This window comes from Protomyctophum bolini (genome assembly GCF_963924005.1).
Source record: "Protomyctophum bolini genome assembly, chromosome: 11".
NCBI lineage: Eukaryota > Metazoa > Chordata > Actinopteri > Myctophiformes > Myctophidae > Protomyctophum > Protomyctophum bolini.
Window position 1 is genome coordinate 2,038,037 of NC_137872.1, and position 12,885 is coordinate 2,050,921.

Below are 12,885 nucleotides of genomic sequence, written 5' to 3' on the forward strand. Positions count from 1 at the left end.
CAATGGAGCCTAAGACATGGCATGTTTATTGACTACAGGGAAACATGTCCCTTGGCTTGATGGCTTCACGATATGAATATGAACAGCAAGCATAAAAGCATAAAAGCAAGATACAGTACAAGCCTGATTACATTGAGAATCAATCAAGCAGCCAAAGCTCTGGGGCGCCCTTACGAAACGTACCAGCTCTGTAGAGACATCTCTAAAGTCCATATCCGTTTACGCACATTATATGTGGAAGTCTGCGTTTGTCCGTGACCTCGCCAAGTATAGCCTACAGCTAGTGCACACTCTTTTAAGTGATGGTCGATTAACATTGTGGTGCCAGTGTACTAGTATACACATAGTTGCGAACGCAGTGAGCACTTACTATGAGACCTAGCAGATCATGTCTGTCTGTCTGTCTGTCTGTCTGTCTGTCTGTCTGTCTGTCTGTCTGTCTGTCTGTGTCTGTCCGTCTGTCTGTCCGTGTGTCCCCCCTTTGTGCCCATATATGGAGCTGAGTGATGTGTCTGTCTGTCCCGCTTTTGTGCCCATATATGGAGCTGAGTGATTTGTGTCACCATGACTCAGCCATAACCATATAAGGAGTCCCCAAAGCAGCTATACGTCCAAAACCCAAATTATGTACGAGCTGCGTTCGCTTCCCGCGTTTGCGCGTCTTACTGGTACTAGTAGGCTATACACACAGACAAACATAACATTGTGGTGCCAGTGTACTAGTATACACACATATATACTAGTATACACATAGGTACTAGTATACACATAGACAAACATAACATTGTGGTGCCAGTGTCAGCCTCTGCCCGAGCCCGCTTCTCTCACTTTCCGTCACAGTCGGTGAGGTTCGAGCTGCCATGTGAATTATAGGGTGTAGTGTACTGTAAGTGTGTCTAAATCTGACTTCTACAGCACAAACTGCATACATAGACAGCCTTACCAACCCGCTGTCAACCAATTTCAGATAAACAGACAGTTCTTCTGCTATAACCACATACTAAGCGCTGTGTTAAATGAAATAGGTTTTGATTTGTTTTGATGGAACTGGAGTGAAAAGCTTATACAAGCAGAGATGGAAGGTGGCAAGCTAAAGCCAACATATAAAGGTATTTTTTCGTTGCATGTCCTGTTCATGTTCATTTGGTTGCGTTGCTATGCTCCTGTATTATGCAGTGTGGTTCTCTGTGTATGGCAGAGGGGGGTAAGCAACCTTTTGTCCTTACGCACGGGTGCCAACATTGGCACAGGGAAGGGTGACCACTGGCACCCTGCATGGGCAGTGTGAGAGAGGAGGTTATTTATTTTAACCCATTTAGACTATTTAGTTAAAAACATTCGCTCTGAAAGAATATTATATTCAAAGATTCGCGCCACATTTTTAACGATTTTTCAAAAATAGCAGACCTACAATAAGCTGAAGCTTGTAGATCTGCTATTTTTCAATAGCTAAATTATGACATAATGTCAGATCAACATAATGGAATGAATTCTGTACTGGTCATAATATGGAGCGTCTTGAGGATATACAGGGTTTGATTGTAACTTGTTAATGAATTAAATGTAATGTTGTCCAATTTGTTGTAAGTTGTAAGTAATGTTAAAATACAAATTGGGGTGCTTGTATAATTGTCACCCTGCATGCTCTGCTATTGAGACATTTAGATGTCTGTCAAAGCCAGGTCATGTCTGGTAAGACCTGCTATTTTCCTATTTTGTCTTTGCTATTCTCATACGAGTCTAGCGGCTATAGACTATTACTATAACGAGTAAGACGCGCAAACGCGGGAAGCGAACGCAGCTCGTACATATTTGGGTTTTGGACGTATAGCTGCTTTGGGGACTCCTTATGGCTGAGTCATGGTGACGTAACAGCGGGACAGACACTTGCATCAATCACAAACAAATCACTCAGCTCCATATATGGGCACAAAAGCGGGACAGACAAACACACAGACAGACATGATCTGCTAGGTCTCATAGTAAGTGCTCACTGCGTTCACAATCACTGCGTTCGCAACTATATACCAGTAAGACGCGCAAACGCGGGAAGCGAACGCAGCTCGTACATATTTGGGTTTTGGACGTATAGCTGCTTTGGGGACTCCTTATATGGTTATGGCTGAGTCATGGTGACGTAATCACTCAGCTCCATATATGGGCACAAAAGCGGGACAGTCACTCAGCTCCATATATGGGCACAAAAGCCAGACAGACAGACACACAGACACATACACAGACAGACATGATCTCCTAGGTCTCATAGTAAGTGCTCACTGCATTCGCAACTATAGACTCTAGCACATCAGAACTCCACCTCTGCGTTGGTGTGCCTACAGTATGAATTGGTCTTTTTGTACGGTGCGCATATTTGAGCTCCTATTATTGGAGCTGAGGTCCAGGGGGTCATGGCCCTCTATTTGCCACAGGTCAACACAGTCAAAGGGCCTTTTTCCCATGGAATGCCTAATCTATCGCATTCCCTTCTCTTTAGGCAATTTCCTATATTTAACTGGCATCAACTAATCAAACACGTCCAGGAAAACATGTCCATAATGGCCTATATATGGTTACATTATAGAGTATATAGGAAGAGTTTGAGGCCTGGGCCGTGGCTCAGTGGTCCAGACACCTTGGGCCTGGGCCGTGGCTCAGCGGTCCAGACACCTTGGGCCTGGGCCGTGGCTCAGCGGTCCAGACACCTTGGGCCTGGGCCGTGGCTCAGTGGTCCAGACACCTTGGGCCTGGGCCGTGGCTCAGTGGTCCAGACACCTTGGGCCTGGGCCGTGGCTCAGTGGTCCAGACACCTTGGGCCTGGGCCGTGGCTCAGTGGTCCAGACACCTTGGGCCTGGGCCGTGGCTCAGTGGTCCAGACACCTAGGGGCCTGGGCCGTGGCTCAGTGGTCCAGACACCTTGGGCCTGGGCCGTGGCTCAGTGGTCCAGACACCTTGGGCCTGGGCCGTGGCTCAGTGGTCCAGACACCTAGGGGCCTGGGCCGTGGCTCAGTGGTCCAGACACCTTGGGCCTGGGCCGTGGCTCAGTGGTCCAGACACCTTGGGCCTGGGCCGTGGCTCAGTGGTCCAGACACCTAGGGGCCTGGGCCGTGGCTCAGTGGTCCAGACACCTTGGGCCTGGGCCGTGGCTCAGTGGTCCAGACACCTTGGGCCTGGGCCGTGGCTCAGTGGTCCAGACACCTTGGGCCTGGGCCGTGGCTCAGCGGTCCAGACACCTTGGGGCCTGGGCCGTGGCTCAGTGGTCCAGACACCTTGGCCGGTACAGTCCAGTCTGGCAGTGTGCCGCGGACTCGACTCCCGATCCCAACGGCCTTTACGGCATGCCACTCTCCCCCCCCCCCCCCCCCCCCCCTCCCATCTCTCCCCATTTCCTGTTCAGACCTTAGAGTATATTATATGAATAGAGAAGGCACCCGGAGGAAACCCTGAGGCCAAATGGACATAGTGGCCGGATTTGTCATTGCAGCTCGAGCCAGCGCTGCTCCGTTGACTATCATTGCGCAACGTTCATGTGTTTGGGGCCATGACGACACGTGCACGAATGTTTCATACGTGAACGCAGCGCAAACGGCACAATGATATAGTCAACGGCTGCAGCGCGTTCATGTGTTTGAGGCAAATCCATCCCAGAATGCACTCTGTTCCTTATACACGGAAGGAGGAGTGAAATTGCCTCATGCGCTTTTGAGCAACTTAATGCAAGTGGATGGGAGGAGAACTCGGGTGTCTTCTCTATTCATATATACGGTTCAGACCCTCCATAAAATAAAATAAAGTTGAAAGCCACAAAGAAACATTAAAGGGAAAAAAGAGTATAGGAAGAGGTTGAGATATAATAATAATAATATGGAAATAGACATTCCGATCTGTGCAATTTTATACCGGTATCAGTGTATCGCAGTATAGTGACTATATTTCAAGCTACCGTATATTACCAAATAACAGCCCATGCGCAAATAACCGCCCGGCTCCTTATAACAGCCCGGGGTCCGAATCGATTTTGCATATTAACGGCCTGGACTGCTATTTGGTAATATACGGTATCCATGATATTGTGTCTACAGTTGTGTGCTACAATGGAAAATACATACATAGTATTTCAAATTAAACATGCTTGAGTTAATATAAATAAACAAGGAAAGAGACGTCTCTGTTTTCGTTGGAGAGTAGAAGGGGTTTGGAGTCAACCGTTTCTGCCAGAAATTCAAGAACTTTGTGAATTATAATTAATTCATTATAATACTAAATACTGCAGCCACATACCTGTATAGTTGTAGCCTATACATTAAAGGACCACTTCACCACTTTTCAACCTATCTTCATATAATAGGTCCTCACTAATGATCATGAAAACAATGGTGCAATTTTTTCCTACTCGGTCTGTGTCTCATAGGAGGGCTGTGGGGCAGTTCAGAAACAGTCTTCCAGTGACATCTTCGATGGGGAATACAAGCTAATAGAAACTGCAGGCTTTCTAGTCCTGAAAAGGTGCAATGCGAAAATGGAAGCCATCATTCTCTCACGATAATGAAAATCTAAACATTTTTGTAAAAATAAATCTTGTTTAAAAAAATAATCTGCCTAATGATGATGTCACTGGAAGACGGTTTCTAAACTGCCCCACAGCCCTTCTATGAGACACAGACTGAGTAGGAAAAAATCGTGCCATTTTATCATGATTATTAGTGAGGACCTATTATATGAAGATAGGTTGAAAAGTGGTGAAGTGGTCCTTTAAAGAACACATTAAAGGACAATTGGACATTTCGCGGCATCTGGACTATTTCTCCGTTCTGTCTGATGACTTTGTGACTGCATGCATGTTTTAACCGTGAATGACTGCATGTCTGAGACATTGTATGAAACAATGGCTTGTTTTATACAATGTACCCCCCCCCCCCTCAGACATGGTCCATCTCCTATAGGGACAGACACACTGGGAACAAGGGAAACAAGCCAAACGGAGTCTCGAATCAAGTCTCTGCTATATCTGGTAATGAGACATACTCATTTCACTGCAGTTTCACAGATCCAGAATATCACAGACCGAAAATGACATTTCCTCAACTCTTCTCATATGGCCTGATTACAGCGAAAAAACGAATTCTGACACACTGGAAGAAGGAAGAGGCTCCTGCATTTAAGCACTGGTTAAATGAAATGACTAGTACACTTCATCTTGAGAGAATAAGGTATTTCCTGAGAAACAGGGAGAGACAGTTTGATAAGGTTTGGCTGCCCCTTGTCCATTACCTGAGTAGAAACGATTAATAGACAGGATACCATTGATATGGTTGACTGTACGCCATTTTCTTTTCAGATGTTTTCCATGAGCTTTCTATCATCTTATTCTATAGTATGCGGTGTCACTGAGCAGTATGGGTGGGAGAGGGTTAAGGGATTTATTTATCTTTTTTGTCTTTATTTTTTCTTTAATTTTGTTTCATAAAAAAAGTATTTCATATTATAATGTTTGTAACTTTGTAATAATTTATCTGTTCAATAAAAACATATTTGACAAAAAAAAGAAAATGACATTTCCTGGCTCTGCTTGGAGCTTATAATTGTCACACGAGATCTGCAACTTTATAGGCTAGCGTGCGTACACAGTAGGTCTGGAGGGCAAATCAGCTGCAGTGGCCATGCTGTGGGTAGGACTCTCAAGGCCTGCCGCCATGACACACAACCATATTTCATTGTGACACTGTGGCGGTGTGGCTCTGCTCATGTGATATCAAGAAAAATCTTAACTAGGTACACAGACTCAGTGAGCAGAGCACAGTCTCACGATGGAGAAAGGCCGTCATAGGCAGACCTGTATCCCGAGAGAAGACAGACTATATGCACCCACTGCACACTAAACGAAGTGGAAACCGAGCTACACTTCCAAACCATCTGTCCATTATTGTACCAAGACATCAGAGACACATACTCCCCACAGATTACAACCACTACACACAGATATTTTGAAAACATGACCAATGACAAAAAACTCCCATATCTGCTGGGCTGAAGTACAACAATGTGCAAAACACAGCAGCAAGATTTGTGAGTTGCTGTGATATAGGAGAAGGATATAAAATGGAACACAACCACCTATTTCAACTGGGCATTTCAACTGGGCCTCCGTGCACCGTGCCACTGACACGCCACTGACACGCCACTGACACGCCACCATGACACCTCCGAAGGCAATACTTTACGTAAATATTTACTCTAAAATAGAGAGGAATAATCCACTGAAATGTTTAACTGACCTTTCTGCATAGAAATTCAATTTATGACAGTAATAATGTAGCAGTGGCACTGACTGTAATAATGCAAAAGTGTTACAGAACACTGTGGAATTTACAATTAAAATAAAAACACCATTACGCCCTGCAGGGAGAGCAGTAAGAGTTCATGTCCCTTGCCCCGCACGTTTCTCTTGGCGTTATGTCGAACAGCACAAATATTTCTAATATTTTTTTGCTTGGCCATTTTGGTGGTGGTGGACTATATGCAACATGATTCAATGGTTATTTTCAAACTATATAGCAGAGATACTGTACTGAATCGTGACTGTATACGGATGTGGTACGTGGGTTTGTGGCCAATGTGTGTTTTCTGACCTAACCATAAAGATTGATTATTTGGCCCTCAACAATGTGATTGATGCTCTGGGGAACATTATTTGGCCCTCAACAATGTGATTGATGCTCTGGGGAACATTATTTGGCCCTCAACAATGTGATTGATGCTCTGGGGAACATTATTTGGCCCTCAACAATGTGCACAATCAGCGTCGGATCTTCCTTGCAATGACTGACGGCAACATTTGACATGATTGTGTTGACATGGATGTGATGACATGATGAATCACATGACTGCAGAGTGCACAAGTACTGCGGGCGGCTGGGTATGTATGTATGTACAGTATGTCGGTGTTGTCCCACTGGCCAATAAGTATGTATGTATGTATTGTCCACCAGCCAATAAGGGACCACCATTCTTGATGACGTAAGTAAGGTACGTTTGGTGATCGGCTGGGTATGTATGTATGCAATATGCATGTATGCATGTCGGGGTAAGAATGGTGGCCCCTTATTGGTCAATAATGGGTCTAAAGGATTTAGAACAGCTGTTGTTTAGCAAGGCATTTGCCTTTTAGCTGCTTATAGGTGTCCACAGAATGTTTTCATTGTTTTTATTCGTATTTTTTAAATATTTCTGCGTATAGCACTTTGAGATTTGTTTCAAATGTAAAGTGCGTTATAAATAAAACGTATTATTATTAGAGCTGGGACTCGATTCATTTTTTTATCTAATTAATCAAAGGCTTTGTAGTTAATTAATCTAGATTAATCGCATATCAATATTCAACCTGAGAACAGCGAGAAACCTTTTTTTTATGTTTTTTGGTATCCCAGTGAATCAATGAATAGTGACTACAGGATACCACTCATTTTCAACATTTTACTGTCATTAATATACCTGTATAAAAAGTCACCCCATTCTGTGTTGCCTAGAACTGGAGGTCTGAAAAACAATTAGTAACAGTAACAAGTACATCTCAGTGACATCACAAAGCTGTACTTACTTCATATTGTTACTGTTTTTTGTCAGACCTCCAGTTCTAGGCAACACAAAATGGGGTGACTTTTTATTATTTCCAGTTTTCAGTACTATAGAAAAGCGCTCAGTGAGAAACGTTCCGCGGTGGAAAAAATGTGCGATTAATTTATCTGTAGTTAATCGCGATTCATTTTTCTGTAGTTAATTAATCTAAATTAATCGCAATTAGTCCCGGCCCTAATTATTATTATTGTTGACACCAGTTAGTAGCAGTACTTGCGTGCTCTGCTTGCGCACAAGTATAGGCTACTTGCGTGCAAGGTGCAAGTTGGCAGCTCGACAAAGTGAATTTCCAAACGTTCAGGCAACTGAAGAACTATACAGAGAACTATACAGCATTTGGCATACCTGGTGCTACTTGACAACGATGTAGTCATCGTGGTGAACCCACATGATTTGACAGCCGAGTAAAACATTTCTTGGCAGATTGTTCGATTTGTGTGAAAGTCATTTCCTGTCTGAGGAGAAAAGCTTTTTCTGTCTCGGAGACTCTCTCATCCTGTTTTACTAGCACTCCTTCCTCTCTCTCCCCCCTCTCTCTCTCTCTCTCTCTCTCCCCCTCCCCCTCCCTCTCTCTCTCCCCCTCCCTCTCTCTCTCTCCCTCTCTCTCTCTCTCTCTCTCTCTAGCTATTTTTCCTCCACTCTGGAAAAACCCTTTGGGCTCTCCTTTTTTTTTTTATATCCATTGATCCCGTTTTATTAAGCTCAGATTCCATACCTCTCTCCCTTTACTATAATAATATGCTATATTGATCTCTGTTCCTCAGCCTTTCCATATAGAATGCGTTTGCTAAATACAGTGAAATATTAAAGAACTGTGTTGTGGATCAAGATCAAATGGGATCTGATCATCTCATTTAATTCCATAAAGACAATTAATGCACCATTTCTTCCAGGTGAAAATCCGCTATTTGGCGAGGGACAGTCACATGATGATGTATATGAATTATAGACCTACGGCCATTTTGTTTCTGTGATTTCATTGATGCAAGTCTCTCTCTCTCTCTCTCTGTGTCATTTCTAAAAGTGTCTGATGCGTTGCCGCTGTTGGCAACAGGAGCTGGTTCTCTTCACAGAGAAGATGATTCAGCAATTTCTTACTGTATATCGATAATCATTTGACAATATTCCACCCCACCTCCCTTCCTTTTCTTCCTCTATACTTCCACTATACTGCCACCTCTTGTTACTTACAGTAGGCTACGTAAGTCTCTCCTCTTCCTCACCCTTTAGCCATTGCCCTTCATCTCCAGTCCGGCATTCGAACCCCATTTTCCTTCTTCACAGAAAATGTACTTCACTTCTCGAGAGCTAGCTGGGCTGACATCACCATACCAAGTCAGACAACCATCATCTTCTCTTCATCCTCAGGAATCTCCCTGCTATTATAAAAAAAAAATCTCCCTTTTCTTCCACAGCAGCTGCTGCTGGCCCTTCCTGCGCTATAAGGGAAACCACAGACGCACCCTGAAACCCCTGGAACCCCCTGGAACCCACTGGAACCCACTGCACTGGAAGGCCAGATGAAAACATTGCCATGGGAACATGAACTTATGGTCGTTGTTCTGCAGTTCACAGGGATTTGGGTTTCTGGTCTGAGATCTCGTGAAAACATATCGGAGTCTCAAGATAAACATATTTGAAGTGTTTTATGTTAATTCTCTTCATGTTTTCCTTTTTTTTTTGGTGAATGTTAAACGTTTTCTATAATAATGCTGTACTAGAAAAACACAAGTTCAGTCAAGCAAAGAACAGGAGCGGCCGTGAAATACTTCTACTACTTCTACAATACTTCATCAACAATGACAACACGCAGATATTACAAATATTTACGTCTAGATACTGTATACGTATACAGATGATCATTTCAGATCTGAACCCAGTCAGACGCCACATGCTTTTTGCTTAAAACTGCCATCCTTTCTAGACGGCAAGTTGGGTGTAAAACATAATCCAAAATTTCCAACTCGCTCAACTATCTGAACTAGCTTGAAAGTTATTGGCGGGCGACGCACGCACGCACGCTTTAAGAGCTGGACTGAGAATATATGATCTCTTAAAAACTCTCTGGAGGCTCATCAACCTCAGTCTCCATATCATATCATATCATCAACCTCAGTCTCCAGATCTCATTTTATCGGGCATGGCAGCTTATTGGACCGAACAAAATACATACTTCTGCGCAGAAAGACTGCGAAAATGAGCCTGTGTTTAACTCCAAGCAAATCAATTCAACTAAAGGGCGTGGAATCAGACTGACTGGGCAAGGATTTCAGATGACGTGGGCTATCGTTTGACAAAGTCAGAGGAGAATAACTATTCTGTTATGAGATTCTGTGAAGCAACACACACACACACACACACACACACAGTAAACTGAATACGTAAATATATGCAATTCCAACAATAACCACATTATAAAACCACTCCTCTGAAACAGGTTGATGACTACAAGTATTTGGGTTCATATATATATCTTCTTCCCAAAAGGACTTTCAAACTAGGAAGGGTATGGCCTGGTCAGCCTGCAATGTCATGCATAAGATCTGGTCATCCCAGCTTATAGTAAGATGTTAAAAAGTAAATAATATTTAGGACGACCGTTGAGCCGATTCTACTCTATGGCTCCGAGACATGGACACTTTCAAAGAAACTAGAGAAACGGTTGGTTGGCGCTTACACCCGCCTTCTAATGAGAGCGCAAAATCTGTCTTGGAAGAGAAGAGCCACCCATCGACTAATCTAATATACGTACTATGTATGTACTGCTACAGAGCTGACAATGAGGTTATATCTTCCCTTCATCTCTGGAGTCCTGCCTCAAAGCAGACCAGAGGTTCCCTGATGTCATCGCTATAAGGACACAGGCATCGGTAAGCAGGAACTGGGGATGGCAATGAAGGACCGGGGAAGTCTAGCGTGATATTGTGAAATCCCCGATCTCGACCACGGTCGATAAATGATGATGACAGTATGTCAAAAACAGCATGAGAACAGCAGGCCTTCTCACCAGAGGCTCCAGATCTCAGAGCAGAGAGTGTGAGAAAGCTGACATGCATGCATATGAGTTTGAGTGTGTAGGAGGTTCGTGCTTCTCCCAAAGCACACAAATGGAACGGATAAGATGCATATAAACATACATTCACTTACAGTATACACACAAATACACACAAACACCCACAAACACAGACAAGACACGAGTCTGGGAACACTCACAAGCATGCTTATTATTGCAGGCCTTTGTTTCAGCCTTGCAGCCCACAGAGGAGCACATGGGAACAGCTCTGGATGACCTCATGCCGACATAAGGTTGCACTTCATGTTGATCAGTCTTTTATATATATATATATATATATATATATATACATACATTTAACAATAATTATATTCAGCTTACCTATAACGCTATTGTGAAGTTCCCCGAACGGCCCAAGGCTCCAAGAACAGTCAGAAATTGTAGTTAAACTCCTCCACCAACCACCTGACAGGTTTTCTTCAGTGCAAAGACAAATATTCAGTCAGATATCAAAAGTTCAAAACTAAATACTGGTCAAAAATAGAACCAACGGAATAAATACTTAGGCAAACGCAACTGAACGGATGAGAACTCTCTTCAGGTTAAACCTTGGTCACACCAGGCCCTGTAGCTCTCCCTCTCAGGGTAACAGGCTAAACCTTGATCACACCAGGCCCTGTAGCTCTCCCTCTCAGGGTAACAGGTTAAACCTTGGTCACACCAGGCCCTGTAGCTCTCCCTCAGGACTGTTACTCGTGTTAAAGCCCACAAACAAATGACTAGTCTAACCCTGCAGCAGCCTCCCTTAAATAGGAGTGGATCCTACCACAGGACACAGAATCAATTAACAAAATTTATTATACATAAATACTTATAAATACTCCCATAAAAAATCTATTGTATAAAAGTAACCTAAACATACTAAAGATGTGTTACAATTAAGCAAATATAAATTAAGCATGAAAACTCAAGGACAATTACTCAAAGCATAAGAAGAAACACCCCTCTCCTGCACAGCACTTGGACTATTCCTAATCAAGGGCATTTCCACCAGCAGTGCAGGAGTAATCTGAGTTCCCAGAAGTTTTATTTTTCGCCACTAGGCGGGCGAGAAAAAAGGAACTTCTGGGGGGAAAAGGAACGTATCCCTGTGAGGGAAGTACGTTGCGCTCAGAATCTGAGACCCTTTCCGGTCTGAAGCACTGTGCATACCATGAAAATAGTCCGAAGGGAATCCAATTCCAAATTGAATTGTAGTATAGGCCACCACCGCTCAAGGAGCAATTGTTTCCCTTCCGTCTTATTTAGATGTAGCGCCCACTCCATGTGGAACCCGCCCCTGTCTTTTGATTCGCATTTCATTTGAAACGCAACGCACTGGGCCACGCCCCTGCTGCACAGGATCTGAGGCCAAAAAGGGCAGGAGAGACAACAAACCAGTGATTACAATTCTAATACACAGGGTTAAAACATTAGTCCTTTCATATTATAGAAAGCAGTTTCACGTGTATTTGTATATAGGGCACGGGTTGCCCTGTGACAGCTATGTTTTGTGATTAAATGTGTGCACAGCCACACACACACACACACACACACACACACACACACACACACACACACTTACCAGTTGCATTCCAATCCAACCACCCCACAGTTCCTTACACCTGACAAGTGATCTATCTGACTGGCTTGAAAAATAGGCAATGGCCACAGGGGCCAATGGGCCGTCACGGGTCAAGGATTCTGACCATCAGTAACCACATTGGAATTTGGAAACTTTTTTATTTTTTTATTTTTTCCCCCGATTGTTAAAGGACCACTTCACCACTTTTCAACCTATCTTCATATAATAGGTCCTCACTTTTATTTATAGGCTATATATAAAACTGTGAATTACAAATTTCAGGGTGGCGGCGGGTGCCATACATGGTAGAGTAGAGTAGAGTTTATTTATTTTGGTCATTATAACAGATCAATCAAACAGTGCCTGCTTTTTATTTTGCAAAATAAACATTGACCAAAAAGGTGTAGGCTGAAGCCTAAGCTTAAATAGTGCCTTAACCCTTGTAACAGATAAATGGCTTTCATAGGTAAAATAATACAACAGAAAGCAAACAGAAGGGGGGGAAAAAACAAGACATCAAAACAAACACAAACAAACATAACATAAAACAAAAACAAAGACAGACAGGACAATACAGTTAACAGGAACAAGACAACAAATTAAAGAACAAAAAACA